Source organism: Colobus angolensis, unplaced genomic scaffold (assembly GCF_000951035.1).
Source record: "Colobus angolensis palliatus isolate OR3802 unplaced genomic scaffold, Cang.pa_1.0 Scaffold101, whole genome shotgun sequence".
Taxonomy (NCBI): Eukaryota; Metazoa; Chordata; class Mammalia; order Primates; family Cercopithecidae; genus Colobus; species Colobus angolensis.
Genome location: NW_012111031.1, coordinates 2,366,483 through 2,384,562, shown reverse-complemented (window position 1 = coordinate 2,384,562; position 18,080 = coordinate 2,366,483).

Sequence of the window (18,080 nt, the reverse complement as noted above, 5' to 3'; positions counted from 1 at the left end):
CCCATTTTAGGGGCTTCTGGTGTACAAAGGTGTAGGGGTACTACCAAAAAGTCATTCTGACACTTGTTGAAATGTTGTAAGGAAGACTTTGTTTAAGACTATTGCAATAGGAGAGAAAGATCAGGCTCAACTCTGAACACAGCATGGATAAATGGATATTTATAGTCAAGGAGCAGAGTGAGGGGGTTGGTGGGTGAAAAATTACTAGGAGGAGACATCAAGGGTAGAGAGATTCTTGCTAAACTGAACTAACAGGATTCTCACTGAAGGAAAGCCAAGGACTTAGACATCAAAGGTGGAGGATGAGGAACTTGCTCAGGTATCAGTGGTGATCAGACAACAAAATGGAGGGAATTCTCCCTAAACTGATGTAGCAATATTCTTGTTCACACTGGGCTAGAGAGACCAAAGACAGGACAGGTGCCAAGGTCTTAGTGGAGTCTTAGTGGAGAAGAGGACTCAGAGGAGCATGAGTCAGGTTGGGTCAAGGAGAGAGTCTTTGCTGGAGGGGGAAATTAAATGGTGGGAAGGGGAATTTTAGGTGGTTCAACAAGGAGGCAGTGTAGTGAATGGCAACATGGGAGAACTGAGGCTGGAGAGCCCATGCTGTTACTCCTCTTTTGCCTGGTGCTTGCCAGAGCCTGGTGCTTTTTCAACTGTTAGATTTAAATGGCCTTTCTAGTCTCTTCTATGGGCATTGATCTGTTTAGATTTTCTTCCTTTTCTTGGCTCAGTTTTGCTAAGTTATATTTTACTAGGAAGGTATCAATTTCCTCTATTTTCAGATGCATTTCTAGAGTGTTGCACAGAATAGTTTCTTTTAGTTCTCTTTATCTCTTCCATATCTGTTTTGGATCCTCATGAGTAAATAGAAGAACATGCAGTAAAAAAGATTGAGAAAAGAGTCAAAAAGGTTAGAGTTCAACCAGGAGAGCTCAGTATTATTCTGGTCACTGAATGTGCAAAATACACAAATTCTCAAGGGGCTTCATATTTTATCTCTTTTAATTATCCTGAAATAGTTTTAGTATTAATTGCTTTTTGAAGAAGTAGATATTGCCTATTAAATTATCTACTTAGAGACTGGTCAAAGAGTTTCATATGTTCTTTTTGTTACTTGTTTTGTTTCCCATTTTTTTATTTAAATTTTTTTATTTCTGTTTTTTTTTTTTAGAAAGGGCAGGAACAAGTTCCCTTTGTATTCAAAGGCTGGTCTCAAAATTGATGGACTAAAACCAGTACTTACATATAGCTAACTAGTGTTAGTAGTGTTTAAATTTACTTTTGAACTTATAGAACAATTCATCAATTAGTTAATCCAGATATGGCAAACACTCATAAGGTATAGTTGGTGCAATTTTTATTTGTAAACATTTGATCAATCATTAAGAGACATTTCTGACCAGGTGGGGTGGCTCACACCTGTAATCCCAGCACTTTGGGAGGCCGAGGCGGGTGGATCACGAGGTCAGGAGTTCCAGATCAGCCTGGCCAACATGTTAAAACTCTGTCTCTACTAAAAGTACAAAAATTAGCTGGGCATGGTGGCACGTGCCTGTAGTCCCAGCTACTCAGGAGGCTGAGGCAGGAGAATTGCTTGAACCAGGACCCGGGAGGCAGAGGTACCAGTGAGCCGAGATCGCGCCATTGCACTCCAGCCTGTGCTACAGAGTGAGACTCTGTTCTTATCCTGCTGTCTCCATAAAGCATTCCTTGGCAACTTTAGCCTGAAGTGATCTCTCTCTCTCTCTCTACTGAACTTTCAGAACAATGATTCTCTCTATAATTAATTTGTCAATTAATTGTATTAGGCACTGGGACATCTCTTCCACTATTGTTTTAAAATTAATTTTGTTTTTCTTATTAAACTTTTAAAAACACAAACTTTATTTTCAAGCCAGTTTTAGATTTACAAAAAAATTACAGATAAAATAGAGTTCCCATATACCCATGCAGTTTGCCCTATGATTAACATCTTACATTAATATGGTACATTTGTTACATTTAATGAACCAATATTGATACATTAATATTAAATAAAGTTTATGCATTATTCAAATTTTCTTAGTTTTTCTGTTCCAGAGTGCTACGTTGCATTTAGACCTCATGTCTCCTTGGCTTCTCTTGGCTGTGACAGTTTCTCAGACTTTCTTTTTTTTTGGATGATCTTGAGAATTTTGAGAGGTATTGGTCAGGTATTTTATAGAAAGGCCCCCTATTGGGATTTGTTTGATTTTTTTTTCATAATTAGACTGGGGTTATGGATTGGGGGAAGAAGATCACAGATGCAAAATGACATTTTCATCACATCACATCAAGTGTACATATTGTTGACATGATTTATGACTTATGATTGATGTCGACCTCGGTCATCTGGCTGAGGTGATGTTTGCCACGTTTCTCTGCAGTAAAGTTATTCTCCTCTCCTCCTTTCTACACTGTACTCTTTGGAAGGAAGTCATTATGACAGTCCACACTAGGAGTGGGAGTCATTTGCACATCCTTATGGGTGAAGTGTTTACAGAAATTATTTAGATTTCTGCATGGGAGATTTATCTCTCCTCCCCCATTTCTTTACTCAAACATGGGTCCTTTGAATCATTATCAAATAACATGAAAACAATATCCAAGTGTTAGCCCTCTGTTTGAAGGTGGGCATCTTTAGTGCTCTGCCTGGTCCTGATCCCCAGAGTCAGCCTGCTGGCTGTCCTCTCAGAGGACTGAGGATGGAGAGGTTTTACCTGCAGTAAATTGACTCTAAGAGAAATTTCAGCAAAAGGAGTTCCTGTGAAAAGGACACTTTTCGAAGTAAAGTGACTTTCCAGTATCTAAACTGGAAACCAATGATGATAGAAATTAGGATGGATATTTGAATCCACACAACCCAACAAATTAAGTATTATTATTATTGTTATCATTATCCTCATCCTTATTTTAAGTTGATAATCAGGAGAATATGTCATTTAACCTGCGAAGGCCCCTGACACCAAATCCTATGCGTCTTTGCGATCTATCCCAGATTATATCCACTAGTCCTTGAGGACTTTTCTCCTTGGCAGCAGTTAGCAGAACTGACACCCCCGTCGCTTCTGCTTTTGGTTTGTCACTGCCTCTTCATACCACTTCCTGCTCCCTCTGTACTGGGGGGGTTCCCTCATGCTTGGCAATTCTACATTTGAAACTCCTTCAGTTCCCTAGGTATCTGCAATATCTGCAAGAGTTTTATTGCGATAGAGAATTTTGCTATCATTATTAGGAAAAAAATTTGAAGAGTAAGATAAAATTTCAGCCCCTTGGCTTGTTCCATCTTCACCTTTTTTCTAATTGCTGGACCTTCCTCAGACCCTGTCTCTCAGGACTCTGAAGCATCTTTATCTCACCTAAGCCATCCCCACGGGATCATTATTATATGACATAGTCACCAAAGTGCAGGTAGGCACTTTTATGAATTTGTTTACTCAGTAATATTTATTCCATAGGGCTTTCTGTGTACAATCAATTGTGTTAGGTTAACCATTAGAAGGCCGGGCGCGGTGGCTCACACCTGTAATTCCAGTTCATTGGGAGTCTGAAGTGAGAAGATTGCTTGAGCCCAGGAGTTGGAGACCAGCCTGGGCAGCATAGAGAGAGACCCTCCCATCTCTGCCAAAAATGAAAAAAGTTAACCAGGCATGGCAGCGTGTGCCTGTAATCCCAGCTACTAAGGGAACTGAGGTGGGAGGATCCCTTGAGCCTGGGAGGTTGAGAATGCAGTGAACTCTGATCATGCCACTGCACTCCAGCCTGGGCAACAGAGCAAGACCTTGTCTCCCCCGCCCCCCTCAAAAAAGATTAACCGTTAGATAAAAACCTCAAAGTATTATCTGTCCCTGGAGGGTTTGCATAAACAAGAGTTAAAGCCTTTTGAAAAACAAATACTGAAGGTCAAATTTTAGGCAACAAATTATGAATGAGAAAAGACTCTAGAGAGTATTAACAACCTTCCCAGTATCCCTGAAATGATACTGATCTCCTCCTGAGCATGCCTGCAAGGAGGGCTCTGGGTACCACCGTTTGATGTTTACACTGTGTGCCCCACTGGAACAGCTGTCCAAAGTCAAGACCTCCTCGTTAATATAAAATCAATAGTTTATGAACATTAATATTCATTATTTTGTTCATTGTCATAGATGTTCATTAGGTTACTCATAATGTATTAATATTACGTTCATTGTTATACATTCATTGTTATTCATGATGTATTATGTTCATGGTTATGTGTTCCATATTCATTATGTTACTCATAATGTACTATGTTCATCATTATGTGTTTTTATTTTATTTTATATATTTTTTTTTTTTAGACAAAGCCTTGTTCTGTTGCCCAGGCTGGAGTGCAGTGGTGCGATCTCAGCTCACTACAACCTCTGCCTTCTGGGTTTAAGCAATTCTCCTGCCTCTGCCTCCTGAGTAGCTGGGATTATAGGCGCCCACCACCATGCCCAGCTGATTTTTGTATTTTTAGTAGAGATGGGGTTTCACCATATTGGTCAGACTGGTCTCGAACTCCTGACCACCAGGTGATCCACCTGCTTCAGCCTCCGAAAGTGCTGGGATTACAGGCGTGAGCCACCACGCTCAGCCTTCACTGTTACATGTTCATTATATCACTTATAATGTATTATGTTTATAATGTATAATGTCTGTAAGTATTATTGATAGGTTTGGCTGTGTCCCCAACCAAATCTCATCTTGAACTGTAGGTCCCATAATTCCCACGTGTCATGGGAGGGTGGGGACTCAGTGGGAGGTAATTTAATCATGGGGCAGGTTTTCCCATGCTGTTCTAGTGACAGTGAATGAATCTCACAAGATCTGATGGTTTTACAAAGGGCAGTTCTCCTACACATACTCTCTTGCCTGCCACCATGTAAGACATGACTTTGCTCCTCCTTCACCTTCCACCATGTTTATGAGCCCTCCCCAGCCATGTGGAACTGTGAGATTAAACCTCCTTTCCTTTATAAATTACCCAGTCTTGGGTATTTCTTCATAGCAGCGTGAGAGCAGACTAATACAATTGTGTTCTTGAGTTCATTCAAGTATAAAAAGTGCAACCCTTTGGGTTCTCATCCTATTTCTGCCACTGACTGCTAAGTGATTCTGGGCAATTCCCTCAGGCTCTCTGAACCTTATAAGCTGCAGATGTAAGATTGAGAATTTGCTCTAGATAACAATAGCTAATATTTATCAACCTCTTACTGTATACTAAATACTGACCTAAGTGTTTTACATGAATCATTTCATTTAATCTCTATGAGTTAGGTATTATTATTTCTTTTATTTTACAGATGAGGAAACTGAGGCCCAGACAACTTGCTGATGTTTCCTGAAAAAATAGAATCTAAGTCAATGCTCTTGGGAGGTGCAATTCTAGGGAAGTGGGAGTGAGGGGTAGGGGAGTGAGAAAGGGAAGATGGGAAGCAAATGCAAGGTGATGCGTTTCCACACTGGCTACCACTTTACTGTGAGCCACGAAGCACCACACCTGGTCTCATGGCAGGAATGGCTTCTTGGCCTTAGGGAACAGTGGCTGCGTGGAAAAATCACACCTCAGAATGATCCATGGGAGAGAAAAGGAGAGAGGGAGTTTGCTGCCCTCTCTCCCCTGTCTCTTGTCTCTACTGGCCCAAGTTTTTCCCATGGGGAGTCAAGAACCCCTTCCTCCTGAGTGGTGTCGTGCAGCCTCTTTGGCAGGCGCTAGGGAAGTTAGCTCCCAGGCCTTGTGGGTTGGCTGTTCATCTGAGTCTGGAAGTGGTTGGAGGAGCCATAACCCCCGATAGGGAGCAGGTGTGTGGGCCACACACAGTACCTGAGGCAAAGCAGGCAGCTGAGGAAGCAGATGAGGCTGAGAGAAGTCTGATACTCATGGATGGGTGTGGTGAGTAGTTATCGAAATGCAGACAACTGGGCTGGGTGTGGTGGCTCACTCCTGTAATCCCAGCACTTTGGGAGGCTGAGGTGGGCGGATCTCCTGAGGTCAGGAGTTTGAGACCAACCTGGCCAACATGGCAAAACCCCATCTCTACTAAAAATACAAAGATTGACCAGGTGTTGTTGTGGGAGCCTGTAATCCCAGCTACTGGGGAGGCTGAGGTGGGGAGAATCACTTGAACCCAGGAGGTGGAGGTTGCGGTGAGCTGAAATCACATCACTGCACTCTAGCCTGAGTGACAGAGCGAGACTCTGTCTCAAAAAAAAAAAAAAAAAATTACATTTGTTTAGGTTTTTTTAAAAAAAAAGTTTAAATTTTAGAACAGTTTTAGATTTATAGAAAAATGGCAAAGATAGCACAAAGAGTTCCTATGTGCTCTGCACCCAGTGCCCGTGTGATTCATATCTAACATTAGTATGGTACATTTGGCACAATTCTTGAGCCAATATTTATACATTATAATTAATTAAAGTCCACACTATGTCAGATTTTCATGGTTTTTACCTAATGTCCTTTTTTCTGTTCCAGGATCCCACATTACATTTACTTGTCATGTCTCCTTAGGCCTCTCTTGGCTGTGACGGTTTCTCAGACTTTCCTTCTGTTTAATGACCTTGACAGTTTTGAGTAATGCTGGTTAGGCATTTTGTAGGGTGTTCTTCAATTGTAATTTTTTTGCTGTTCTTGTTCTGATTTGACTGGGGTTGATTTGGGGAGGAAGACCAGATAGTTAAAGTGCCACTGGGATCACATCATATCAAGGGTACGTACTGTCAATATCACTTACCATGATGATGTTGACCTTGATCACCTGGCTGAGGTAGTGTCTGCCAGGTTTCTCCACTGTAAAGTTGCTCATTTCCCCCCTTTCCTTATTGTAGGCTTTGGAAGAAAGTCACTGTGTGCAGCCCACATTTTAGGAATGGCAGTTTATACTCTATTTCCTTGAGGGTGGAATTCTTCTGCCCTGGGGATTCGTCTATCCTTTCTCATTTATTTAATCATTTATTTATACCAGTATGGACTCATGGATATTTGCTTTATACTTTGGGTCATCATCTAGTACTGCTTTGTTTTATTTTGTTTTATTCTTTGAGATGAAGTCTCACTCTGTCACGCAGGCTGGAGTGCAATGGCGGGATCTCGGCTCACTGCTCACTGCAACCTCTGCCTCCCAGGTTCAAGCGATTCTCCTCCCTCACCCTCCTCAGTAGCTGGGATTACAGGCACGTGCCATCACGCCCAGCTAATTTTTGTAGTTTTAGTAGAGACAGGGTTTCGCCATGCTGGCCAGGCTGGTCTTGAACTCCTGACCTCAGGTAATCCACCCGTCTTGGCCTCCGAAAGTGCTGGGATTACAGGTGTGAGCCACTGCGCCCGGCCTAGTACTGCTTTATTTTGTTGCTCAAATTTTCCCAGCCCCGGCCATTGGGAGCTCTGTCAGTTGGTTTCTGTGTCACTTTGGCAAACCCCAATCATTGTTGGGGCGGGGGGTTCGGTTTGTTTGTTTTTTTTTAACACTTTATTACTTTCTGGCACTAAAGATGCTCCAGGCTCACCTTGTGTATTTCCTCACCCAGTCCTAGAGTCAGCCATTTCTTCAATAAACCCTAGTTCCTTTTCGTGAAGAATGGTATTACGAACCAAGAGCTGGGCTCTAGCTGTGTCATTACTACTGGGGTGTCATTAATTCCAGGCCCTCTCAGCTGACAGAGCAGGAAAATATATGTGTGTGTAATAGTCAGGAAGGTTCCTTTAATCTTACAAAGCACACTTTGAAAAATTGGACCAATTTAGAGTTCTCCGGCTGCTCAGTCTCAGTCTCTTTTGTTTTCCTTTTCCCAGTGCCTGTTTCTTTGTGCAAGTCCAGACCAGTTTGTCCTCGAATCCCTTCCTTGCCCTCCCTCTGCTCCACGGCCTCCTGCAGGGAGCTGATCCCTGACGTCTCCTAGGTTCCCAGGTCAGCCAGCTGCTGGCTGGACTCTGGCCAGGTCAGCAGGGCACCAGCTGGAGGTGGGGGCAGCACTTCCAGACGCAGCTCCAGGGCCTGCTGGACAGGTCCCCCCGCTGCCCCCACCGCCCCGTGATTCTGCCTTCTTCTAGGCTCTAGTGACATCACCCCTGTCCTTTATCTCTCCTGCCTGGAGGTGTCAATGACTTCTGACTGGGGGGTCTCCCTGCCCCTGGTGGGCTTCTCAACTTCTTCTGTCACATATGTAACCATTTCTCTGAATACATTCTCTTGGTTTAAAACACTCAGTGCTGCCTACTTCACTGGTGGGGCCCTGGACAGAACTGTTTCATTAGGAAGGGACCCCAGGAATGGCAGTGGTGTCTGAGTAAAAGCAGAATGGAGGGAGAGTGAGTTCAAGGCAGTATTCTCAAGCCAGTACTGCTGTGCGCCCTAGGATGCCATCCTACTGGGGACGCTGAGTCGCTGGGGAGAACAGCCCTCAGCACTATCTGACAGCCCCAACTGCTCGAGGTGTGCCCAAAGGTGAAGAACTCTCTAGTACTTTCAGGTTTTCACACAAATCTGAATGGCTCAGTGGGTCTCCACAAGGATCCCCAGCCCCCTATAGATGCTAGAGATTCGACAGGAGGCTGAGGGGAGGGATGGCCGGGGTATCAGCTGAACCCATTGCCACAGCAATAACTGAAGTTTAAACAAAATTAAAAAGGATGGGCCGGGGGCGGGAGACAGGCCCAGAGGTGTCTGAGCTCCCCTCCGCTGGGGCCCTTCTCACAGCTCTCTTTTCCTCTCAGTCTTCACTCTTTCTGAGCAATCTTTTACACACCCCGGGGTTGCAACAACTATCTACATGACATGGGAGGATCAGAGTTCGCTTTGTGCTTTAAAAATAAATCTGTTGAAGCCCCTGACTGGCTTTACTTGCAGAAATTCCCTTTGCAGAGAAAAGAGGCTTCCACACACTTTGCCTAACTAAATAAGAAAATGGACAGTTTATATAATAATTGAATTACATTAATGAGGTCATTCTCAGCAGATATTTATGACAAGGCTGGGAAGCAAATGCAACCTTCTAGAAAAACCACAGTGGTGGTCATTTTAAGTGAAGAAACACATTCTTTTTTTGTTGTTTTGTTTTTGAGACGGGGTGGGTCTCACTATGTTGCCCAAGCTGGTCTCGAGATCCTGAGCTCAAGCGATCCGCCCGCCTCAGCCTGCCAAAATTCTGGGATTACAGGCGTGAGCTGCCATGCCTGGCTTAAGAAATACATTTTTTCTGAGTCAGAGTCTCGCTCTGTCACCCAGGCTGGAGTGCAGTGGCGGGATCTCGGCTCACTGCAACCTCCGACTCCTGGGTTAAAGCGATTCTCCTGCCTCAGCCTCCCAAGAAGCTGGGACTACAGGTGCCCACCACCACGCCCAACTAATTTTTTGCATTTTTAGTAGAGACAGGGTTTCACCGTGTTAGCCAGGATGGTCTCAATCTCCTGACCTCATGATCCTCCTGCCTCGGCCTCCCAAAGTGCTGGGATTACAGGCGTGAGCCACCACGCCCAGTCAAGAAATACATTCATTACCACAAACATTTCAACAAATGCAATTTTCTCTAACAAATATGCATAGTTTCAAGGTTACAAGTCAACTGTCCTTGGAAGAGAACTATTGAAATTAAACTCTATGACAAGAAGGCTTTTTGCCCTTCTAAGTACCAGAAACCCAACTACATGATGTCCAGCTACAGAAAGAAGACAGACTTAACTTAAATATTACGGTGAGCAATACATACATCTTCGCTGACCTTCCCCCTTCATCTCCATGTGCACAGTCATCGCTTTGGATCCTCAAAGCGATTGTGTTTTGGTTTTCTTTTTTCACTCAGAGTTTCCATTAAGTGTCACTGAAACTTGTGGCATAAGATTGAACAATGGTATTAACCCAGATTGAATCAAAGCAGATAAAACAGCTCAGGCGACGGCTGTTTTAGCCCTTTAAAGATTCCAAATCTGGCCTTGTTCCCCATCCCAAACCAAAGCTGCTGATGCTGGAGACTGTGGAGAGAAAAGGGTGGCACCCAGCACAGGGGCCCAAGGGGTTCAGCAAGCCACGGAGCCAGGTGGTGGCTCAGGGACTCACAGGGCAGACAGTGTCTGTTATTTATTTTAATTAATGGCCTACACTTAAAAGGAGTTTCACAAGTAAACTTCTGGCTTCTCTAGAAAAAATGGGTAGCTCTTTCTTTCACCCCTGAACTGGCAATCTCACATGCCAATGGCAGCAGCCGGGCAGTGGTGGTCCCTTAGACCTCATACGTGCTCACTCTCCTTTTGGAGAGGACAGTCACTGTCACTGTCTTGTGGCGATTTCACTGATTCATGCCTGGGCTGGTTCCTGCAGACATTGGTGGTAAAGAGATTAGAGGGTGTGGCCAAATTCCAGAGTGGCTCCAAGAAGAGATCAAAGGACCCACACACACACACACACAGCTTTGCATTCTAAGCTCCATCCACAATGAAGTTCCCCCAGTTCCTCTCACCTTGTCTCCTCTCAGCCTTTGCTCAAGCTGTTTTATCTGCCAGAAACATGCTCCTCTACTGTCCCCTGCCCACTTGGTCACATTCTATTCAACCTTCATGATGTCACCTCTACAGGAAGCCTCCCGGCCCCCAGTGAAGGTTCAGATGGATGTCAGAGAGACCCAAAGTAACAGCAACTTAGAAAAAAGGCGTGTCAATTATTATATAAACTGTCCATTTTCTTATTTAGTTAGGCAAAGTGTGTGGAAGCCTCTTTTCTCTGCAAAGGGAATTTCTGCAAGTAAAGCCAGTCAGGGGCTTCAACAGATTTATTTTTAAAGCACAAAGCGAACTCTAATTCTCTTCCAAGGGAGAGTCCTGCCCAGTGAAGGCCCTCCCAGTACCTGGACTCTTCTATGTGCCGACCTATCCGTGAGGCACAGCAGACACAGTGCCTAGGGCCCATGAAAATGTTTTAATTTCATTTAGAATCAGAAGGAAAAAATGAATATAATGATAAATCCAGGCTGAATTATTTTTGCCATTTTACTAATACAGTAGTAAAATAAAATTTTTAATTTTTTTTAACAGAAGAAGGGGCCCACAAAGGCAAAGGTGCTTAGGGTTCCCAAAAGTCACAATGCAGGCCACACACGGTGGCTCACGCCTGTAATCCCAACACTTTGGGAGGCCAAGGCGGGTGGATCACTTGAGGTCAGCAGTTCCAGACCCTGGGCAACGTGGTGAGATCCCGTCTCTACTAAAATTACAAAAATTAGCTGGGTATGGTGGCACATGCCTATAATCCCAGCTATTTAGGAGGCAGAGGCAGGAGTATCACTTGAACCTGGGAGGCAAAGGTTGCAGTGAGCCGAGATCTCATTACTGCACTCCAGCTACTGGGTGACAGAGCAAGACTCCGTCTCAAAAAGAAAGTCATCATGCAGCCCTGGGTGGTTACTCTCATCTATGTGGTCCACACTGGCTCAGCAGGACAATGGAGGGAGAGGACCAGGAAGGAGGGGCTGGGACATTTTAAGGGTATAATTTGGGAGTTGCACATACTATTTTTCCACCCAACCCAGTGTACGAACCTTAATCTCATGGCCACACCCAGCTATAAAGGAGGCTGAAAATGCTGTCTTTATTTTGGATTGTCGTGTGCCCAAATAAAAACTGTATTCCAATGTGAGAAGGAGAGGGCCACTATTGGGAAAACTAGCTCCCTCTGCTAAGTGACCTTTCTAAATGCTTTCATGGCTCCAAGAGGGAGCAGGCAGAAGCTGCAATGTCCTTGATTACCTAACTTCAGAAGCCACATGCCATTGTTTCCACAATCCTATTGGTGACACACAGGCCAAGCCCATCCTGCGTAGGAGGGCCCCACACCAGGCATGAATACAGGGAGGGGAGAATCACTGAAGGCCATCTGGTGACTTCCCAATGCCTGGGAGGCCCCTGTGAACTTCCTGCAAAGGATTCAGGGAGACCCTGCTTGCTCTTAGAAGAGCCACCCCCCTCCCTTTTTTCCTTGTGTCTATAAGGACATTTCTATGTCCTTGGAGCAGACAGACCCTAAGAAAGCGATGAAGGGAGAAAAAGACACTATTATTGGTCCCATCTCCTGTTAGCAAACATAGGGGTCTCTGTGGCCTTGTCTTCGTGGTAGCCTGGTGTTTCTTCCTGGTATGTGACATTTCCAGCTGGCTCCCACTCATCTGCACAACAAGAGTGAGCAGCAGGCCTCAGGGATATGGCCTCGAGCAAAGTCTCTGCTCCCTGGAACTTACCCTCAGTAAGGAGAGACAGATATCAAAGAAACGCAGGACATACCAGATGGTAGAGTTATAAACATAATTAAAACTGAATAAGAGTGTGTGTGCTATTTTACAGAAGGTGTGAGGGAAGGCCCCTCTGCAGAGGTGACATTTTCACCAAGACCTAAATGAAGAGAGGGAGTGAACCACAAGAACATGGAAGGAGGGCCAGGTGCAGCGGCTCATGCCTGTAATCCCAGCACTTTGGGAGGCTGAGGCAGGTGGATTCCCTGAGCTCAGGAGTTAAAGGCCAGCCTGGCCTTTTAGTAGAAATATAAAAAATTAGCCAGGCATGGTGGCATGTGCCTGTAGTCATATATATATTCATATATGTAGTCATATATATTTCCTTCCATATATATATGGCAGGGGGAGTGAATGTGAGATCAGGAGAGAGTCTTTCAAGACACGACTAGAACAAGATGGGACTAGAATGTGTCTATTGCCAAGGAGCAACTCGTGATTCAGGGATGCAGAAGAGAGGTGAAATCCAGAGACCAATGAAACGAAATGGCCTCTGACCGGAGCTGGGTCCCATCTCCCATTGTATTAACAGCAGTAGGGGGCCGGGTGCAGTGGCTCATGCCTGTAATCCTAGCACTTTGGGAGGCCGAGACGGGCGGATTACTTGAGGTCAGGAGTTCAAGACCACCCTGGTGAAACCCCATCTCTACTAAAAATACAAAAATTAGCTGGGTGTGGTGGTGGGCACGTGTAGTCCCAGCTGCTCAGGGGGCTGAGGCAGGAGAATTGCCTGAATCAGGGAGGCAAGGTTGAAGTGAGCCGAGATTGTGCCACTACACTCCAGCCTGGGTGACAGAGTGAGACTCTGTCTCAAAAAAATAAAAATAAAAATAAAAATAGAAATAAAACAGCAGGAGGGAAGGCAGGATGCAGATGCAGATGGAAGCAGGTTGGAGATGTGATTGGAAGGTGAAGGGGTTTCATGTGATTGCTTCTGGTTTCTCAATGGAGTCTGAGGCGCAGGGTGATGGCCACAGGGGTTCAGAAGGTTTGAGGGGGAAAGTAAAAGACGAGAATGAATGACTGTCCTGATGATCCAAAAAGCAAACCACTAGGGCAGTGCTTCTGAACTTTAATTGTGGAAATGAATCACCTGGGCGCCTGGGGACCTTGTTACAATGCCGGTTCGGATTCAGTAGGTCTGGGTGGGGCCTGGCCTCCTGCATTTGTAACAAACTCCCCAGTGATGCCCGTGCTGTTGGTCCAGCACCATGTTTTGGTTAGGAAGGGAAGTGCTACGGTTTGAATGTGTCTTCTCCAAAATTCATGTTAAACTTTAATCCCCAATGCAAGAGTATTGAGGTGGGGCCTACAGGAGGTGGTTAAGTCATGAGGGCTCAGCCCTCATATGGATGAGATTCGTAGCCTTATATAAGGGCAGGAGGGAACTAACTGGGTCCTTTTGCCCTTCTGCCTTCCTCCATGTGAGGACACAGCATTCATCCCCTCTAAACGATGCAGCAGCAAGGGATGGTGGTGTTGGAAGCAGAGAGAACCGCTTTCACCAGACGCTGAACTTGCTGATGCCTTGATCTGGGACTTTCCAGCCTTCAGAACTGTGAGATAAATTCCTATGACTTATCAATCACCCAGTATGTGGCTTTTTTATAGCAGCACAAACAGACTGAGACAAGAGGTGCATAGGATTTGTGAGCATGGACCTTGGAGGTTTGTGGCCTCAATTTAAAGTGAGTCCATTCACCCAGCTGGTGTTTTTCTCTTGCTGCTTGGGCACAGAGATGGAGTAAGTGGGTTTAATCAAAACTGAAGGGAGAGCCACAGAGATAGTAATATTTGAAAGGAAGTGTTTTTAATGATGTACCATGTAATCTGAGCTGGGTCAGGAATGAAGTGAAAAACTAAGAGATGATGGATGATGATAGGGGCTGTGAAAGGAAAACAAATCTTGGGACCCCCAAATCACTAAGCTAAAGGAGAAGGTCAAGCTGGGAACTGTTTAGGGCAAACCTGCCTCCCATTTTATTCAAAGTCACTCCTCTGCTCACTGCATATCTGATCTAATCAGAAACTCAAAAGAATGCAACCATTTGTCTCTTATCTACCTGTGGCTTAGAAGCCCTCTCCCCACTTCAAGTTGTCCTGCCTTTTCTTCGAGTTGTCCTGCCTTTCTGGACCAAAGCTGTGTTCATCTTATGTATGTTGATCAATGTCTCATGCCTCCCAAAAATGTATAAAACCAAACTCTGCTCAGACCACCTTGGGCACATGTCATCAGGACCTCCTGAGGCTGTGTCCAGGTGCGTGTCCTTAACTTTGGCAAAATTAACTTCCTAAATTGACTGAGACCTGTTCACAAGGCCAATGAATCATGGTTCTTAATGAGATTAAATAATTGCTGGTGTGGGAGCATCAGAGCCACTAAACTGGAAAGAGAGGACAAGGTGGTCAGGAAGTGAGGGGCCTGAAAATTAGAATAAGGGGCGACACGGTCATTGGCGATGACAAGGTCAAGCATGTGACCTCCAGAGTAAGAGGCTCAAGATCGTTTGAGGCACGAAGGTCAAGGAACTGAGAGACCAAGGTGTCAGACGGATCACTCTCCAAAGAGTGACGCTAGTAGATGTTGAAAATGAAGCGAGCCCAATGCTCAAGTCCTTAAGGGATAAGGAGGAATGACCAGGGTACTGGCAGGTGACAGCAACCAGGAGGGAGGCAGGATTTTCATCTGATGGCATGAATTTCAAGGGAGCTTTGTACAGCATCTACAAGCCACTGGGATAGAAGATAGACGTAGTCTCCCACCTAAGTGAAGTAGGTTAAGCAAGGAAGGGTTCTAGGCAAGGAAGTTACATGATCCAGCTAGATTTTGAAAAGATCTCTTGGACTACTATATAGAGAACAGATTGGAGGGAGGTTCGGTGGCATTAGGAGGCTGTTACAGTTACTAAGACTGAGGTTGTCAAAGGGTGGACCCCAGACCAGCAGCATCAGCATCACTGAGAACTTATTAAAAATGCACATTTTGGGGCCCCACCTCAGATCTACTGAATCAGAAACTCGGGGGGGGGGCCTGCCATTGGAGTTTTAACAAGCTCCCCCAGTGATTCTGATGTAAGCTGAAGTGAAAGGACTAGGGCAGTGGAGAGGGAGTGGATGAAGCTACAGCTTGTTAAGGGAAGAATAACGACAGGGTAGCAAGGTGTAGCAGGGAAGGAGTGGGAAGCGCCAGGTTTCTGGGAGGAGGAAGTAGATGGTTGGGAGTATCCTATACCCTAAAGGCATAGGGAAGGCTGGAGGAGGAGCCAAGGGGCAGGGCAAGATCAAAAGTTCTGTTCTGTCCACTGCATGGGGCACATGTGTTCCACAGAAGCTGGCTGGAAAGTAACGCTGTGGGCAAGAACCACATTCTGCCCTAGTTCCCCACATGAAATGCAAGACATGCTCTTGGAGGAAAGCTGCACTGGTGGCTCTGGGACATGCTGTGACAATGACACACGGTGGCTCTGTGCAGTCCAGTTGAGCTTGCCAATATTATACACTTGCAATTGAGGGCATGGTGGAAAGCACACTGAGCCTGGAATCCAGAGGAATCAGCCCTGGGGTTAATTAAGTCTTTTCCCGCAGTCATTTCACCTCTGTGAGCCCATTTCTGCATTTATTTTATTGTATTTTATTTTATTTTTGTATTTATTTTGTTTCTGTATTTATTTATTTATTTATTTATTTTTGAGACAGAGTCTCACTCTGTCTCCCAGGCTGGAGTGCAGTGGCATGATCTCCGCTCACTGCAACCTCCGCCTCCTGGCTTCAAGCAATTCTCTGCCTCAGCCTCCTGTGTAGCTGGGATTACAGGTGCCTGCCACCATGCCCGGCTACTTTTTTCGTATTTTTAGTAGAGATGGGATTTCACTATCTTGGCCAGGCTGGTCTTAAACTCCAGACCTTGTGGTATACCCACCTCCGCCTCCCAAAGTGCTAGGATTACAGGTGTGAGCCACCACGCCCCACCATTTCTGCACTTCTTAAACTGGGATTATAATATCTGCCTGAACTACCTAAAGGCAACACTGTGAGAGCCAAATGAGCCAATGCAAATCCAAATTTATTCCTAATTCTAAATTTTTTTCAATATAAGGCAGTATTCCAAATAGTCTAATAATTATTCTAATATTCTGTTATCAAAACTGCTTTTCTTGCTGGTAGCTGCCCACCTGCTATCATTTGATGGCAGTAGAAAGATGACCAATCCCTTTAAACACACTTTCCTTCCTGATTATGGCTTTCAATTCACTGTATGAGGTCAATCCCTTGACTGGACCTTCTGCCTATAAAATTGCAGTACCCCTGGAATGGTAACACTCTACAAAATATACCTACCTTTTATTTACTGCAGTACTACATGCTGGTGTTTCATATTCACTATTTCAGACGCCTATTGCTATGCTCACTTTATAGATGAGGACACTGGGCTCAGAGACCAGGGGACTTAACCAAATTCACAGAGCTCGTGGAGGGCAGAGCCAGCACCTGACTGTGCCTGCCTGTGATGCTGTAGTCTCCCTGCTCTTGCAAGCAGCTTTGGATGGGCAGGGTCAGGGCACCGGGCATCAAGCCTGGGGAAAGGGAGCTTAGCTGGACAAGAAAAGGATGCTGAAGGCTGGGGCTTGAGGATCAGATTCAGTTGACCCTACCCAAGGCACAGGAATTGCTCCATGGACTTTCTGCTCTACTCTTATGACTTTTATTCACAAGCAGCTCTCTAATGTCTTAACCTTCCATGGCACCCAATACTATTTGCTTTGGTATTTGGTGGTGAAATGTTTCAACAGAGATGATGGAAGAACTAAGGGCCCAGGGAGGGCTCCAGAGGCAGGTGGGCTCCTTGCGTCCTCTAACCTATAGAACAAATGCACAGAGGGGCTGGCTGTAATGGCTCACGCCTGTAATCCCAGCATTTTGGGAGGCTGAGGCAGGCAAATCACCTGAGGTCAGGAGTTTGAGACCAGCCTGGTCAACATGGTGAAACCCCCTCTCTACTAAAAATACAAGAATTAGCCGGGCCTGGTGGCAGGCACCTGAAATCCCAGCTACTTGGGAGGCTGAGGCCTGATAATTGCTTGAACCTGGAAGGCAGAGGTTGCAGTCAGCCAGGATCATGCCACTGCACTCCAGCCTGAGTGACAGAGTGAGACTCAGTCTCAAAAAAGCAAAACAAAACAAAAGAACAAATGCACGGGGGCGGAGGGGGTTGAAGGAGGCTGCCACAGCCCTGGGGTCTCTTTTCCAGGGATCTTAATACAGCCCATTTTATCCATGAACAGCATTATGCCTTGTGAACTTTGGTACAGGCGGGAGAGCGATTAGAGGAGTTTCAAAGCTGTGCTAGTTGATGACAACAGCATGTGACATGAGAGATGGGCTGAGCCAGGAAGGAGCCCATGTTCCCTATCTCATATACACAGAAACCGAGGGCCTTGTCTCCAGGCCCAGGATTGTTCAGCGCAACAGAATCCCAGCCTCCCCATGTGTTACTCAATGGCTTTAATCCTCTTAAAAAGAACTGCCAGCCGGGCGTGGTGGCTCACGCCTGTAATCCCAGCACTTTGGGAGGCCGAGGCGGATGAATCACGAGATCAGGGGATCCAGAGCATCCTGGCTAACACGGTGATACCCCGTCTCTACTAAAAATACAAAAAATTAGCCAGGCGTGGTGGCGGGCGCCTATAGTCCCAGCTACTCAGGAGAATCACTTCAGCCCAGGAGGTGGAAGTTGTAGCGAGCTGAGATCGCGCCACTGCAGTCCAGCCTTGGCGACACAG